This window comes from Rhagoletis pomonella, unplaced genomic scaffold (assembly GCF_013731165.1).
Source record: "Rhagoletis pomonella isolate Grant_MI unplaced genomic scaffold, Rhpom_1.0 Rhpom_scaffold_00022, whole genome shotgun sequence".
Lineage (NCBI taxonomy): Eukaryota > Metazoa > Arthropoda > Insecta > Diptera > Tephritidae > Rhagoletis > Rhagoletis pomonella.
The window spans coordinates 467,521-470,383 of NW_023458576.1; positions in this window are offsets into that span (position 1 = coordinate 467,521).

Consider the following 2,863-nt stretch of genomic DNA (forward strand, 5'->3'; position numbering starts at 1 on the left):
GAAAAATTTTGTTTGAATTTCTACTCACACTTACAGGTTTTGACAGTTTATACCCACAAAGCAAAAACAAAATACATATAAATTTTTGTTTTTGTACTCCTGCTATCACCTTATATTGATTCGCCTTGGCACAAACAAAAGTAAAATGAGTGGAAATCATAATATTAATGATGTACTGGACAGTGTAAGTGCTTGTGTGTAAAGCAAAGAGTTTAAAACTGATTTATAAATAGTAAAAGGTTTACAGCAGATTGTCAAAGCAGTGCAGCAACTGTTCTCTTGCAAGTTTTTGCTAGTTTTGTGTTCAATAACCTCTTCTGCTAGTTTTCTCTTCTTCTCAATTTTACGCTCTCGCTGCAATGTTTTACTGGAGAAGTTACTATACAAACCTAATGTTACTCGCATATTTTCGAGCCTGTATGTAAATTTTCGGGAAAAAGGTTAAAAAGTATATTCATCTGCTGAAAAGATATTTTCGCAGATTCACAATTTATTTAAAATAAATCTATCAGCCCTATCTCCATGTGAATAAATCTCTCCAGTGCTTAAATAATTTTCACCACATTAAATAGCTGCACAACACCCTAATTGCCGAAAAAGCGTTGCTTGCAACACTAGTCCTTTATGGGGACCAAACTTGGTAAAAAAAAATAGCTAAGTTTGTTTACTGGATAAACTGAGCTGAAACGATGAATCCGCCTTTATAGTTTTTAAGTAATTAGTTGCTAAAGTTACAAAAAAACATAAAGGTGCGGTTAAACGTGGCACGGCACGATTACGATAACCGGGGTGACAAATTGTGAACAAAGACGTCGATAGAGGTTTTTGAAGCTAGTATAACTGTATATTTTTTTATGACTGGGTTAGCAAAGAAACTTTTGTTCATCGTACAGTTTCATAAGTAACACTATCCGCTGATTGCCAAAAAATTCCTACAGCTGAGATCACCTGTTTTTTGGCATGTGTTCTTATCTTTTACAATTTCTTTCATTTCTTTTACAATTTGTTTTATTTCTATTACAATTCATTCAACATACACTAAAGCTGATGCCAGATAAAACTTTGTGGCTTTGCGTGACATTTATAGCTTTGCCAGCAAAGCGCCAGAAGCAAAAATTATGCCACAATGAACGCCAATAAAACAATTTTTTACTGCTTTTTTACTCCTCAAAATTGCTGTGGATTTCATTTATTTATCTTTAAAAATATCAGCAATGTAATTAAATTTTATGTTTCTGCATGAAAACTTGAATTCGGACGAAATAAAATAAATATTAAACCGGCTGATTGTCAACGCGCGCAAAAAGATGAGAGTTGGCCATCTTTTCGATTCGCGCTGCGGCTAAAGCGATCTATGTGACATGCTTTGTGTATTTTTATACATTTCATCTTTTCTGTCAAAGCGAATTTGTCACGCAACGCGAAGCAAAAGTTTTATCTGACATCGCCTTAACACGCTGAACCAAAAACACCAATACTCTAACCAAAAACACACCTACAGCCTGCCAAACTCAGTATATCCAGTAAAAAACTGTGGTGAAGTCCTTCATGAACGAAAGACACAAGATCACGCGGGAAGGAAAGAACGAAAAAAGTTATTTTCTAGCTGCCGAAATCTCGACGCCATCTTTGTTGTAAGAAGTAAACAACGAAGAGAACAGAGAAAACCGCGAAATTGTTGAAATTGTATGAAAAATCATTTTTATTATGCAAATTCTTCTATAAATCATGCCGTTGTGTTAAATTATTCTTTATCTTATGTGAACACACGTTGTCACAAGCGAAAATGAAGAAAATTGCAGTAAAAAGCCACCACCAAATTGTAAACAACGTAGAAATGTAAACAAACGGCTAATGTCAAAATCGTTCAACTTTTTTCCTAAATGCGATTCTAACGGGCTAGTCTCCTGCCCGCGTGATCTTGTCTTTTTGGTTCATGGAAGTCCTTTATGGGGATAAAGTTTCCAGAGATGAAATTTTAGGTAGCACACAATTTCTTACACGCATGATTGCTTTTCAGCACTCATGAAAGAAACTTAAGAAATATTTGAAAAAAAAGTTCATATAGTACATTAATGTTTGAAAGAAATACCATATAATGTATGTACTCTGGTTAATAATATCAAAAAATGTATTAGAACCACCGTTTAATGTTATATTTGATACAAATAAATATTGCTGCCCCGAACGCTCTCCGCCTTGCCCCTGAATAATAGTTTACTTAAAATTACATCCCTGGTCCTTGTTCTTTCTGTATCGCATCGTTCTGAATTCACATTTCTCAGAAATTTGACAACAAAACAAAACAAAGCGAGTATTTTATTTGCTAATTTTTGCGATTTCTATTGTTTAATGTAAATTTATGTCTTTTTAGGATATGCCGAGCCAACAAAGAAGGCGCAGTTGGAAAATTGAGTAATTAGTAATGAAGTAGCAGGCATATTTGGAAAATTATGCCGATAAGCAGGATGGAATTTGGGAAAGTAAGTGCATGGTTGCAGCATATCCATGGTGAAATTATACAAGGTGTTTTACGTTGTGACAAGCTGGTTTGAAACTCCCTTACTAAATGTTGTATTTTGGAAGTAGGAGGGAAACTGGGAATAAAAAAGGTCGTTTTTTCAAAAAGTACTAAATGAAGTACGCTTTTGTTTATGCTAAATGTAGAACAAAACTAGGAGAGTTGGATAGAAATAACGAAAAATATAAATTTTTAGTAGCGTTTTACCTACAATTGTGCATATTATTGTCAATCATAAGAAATGTATATTGCGCTGTATGTGTACAAGTATACGCATGAACGAACGAATGAAGATCACCCAGGACGGCGTGCGAGAAAAAAGTATTTTTTTGGCAGTGACGT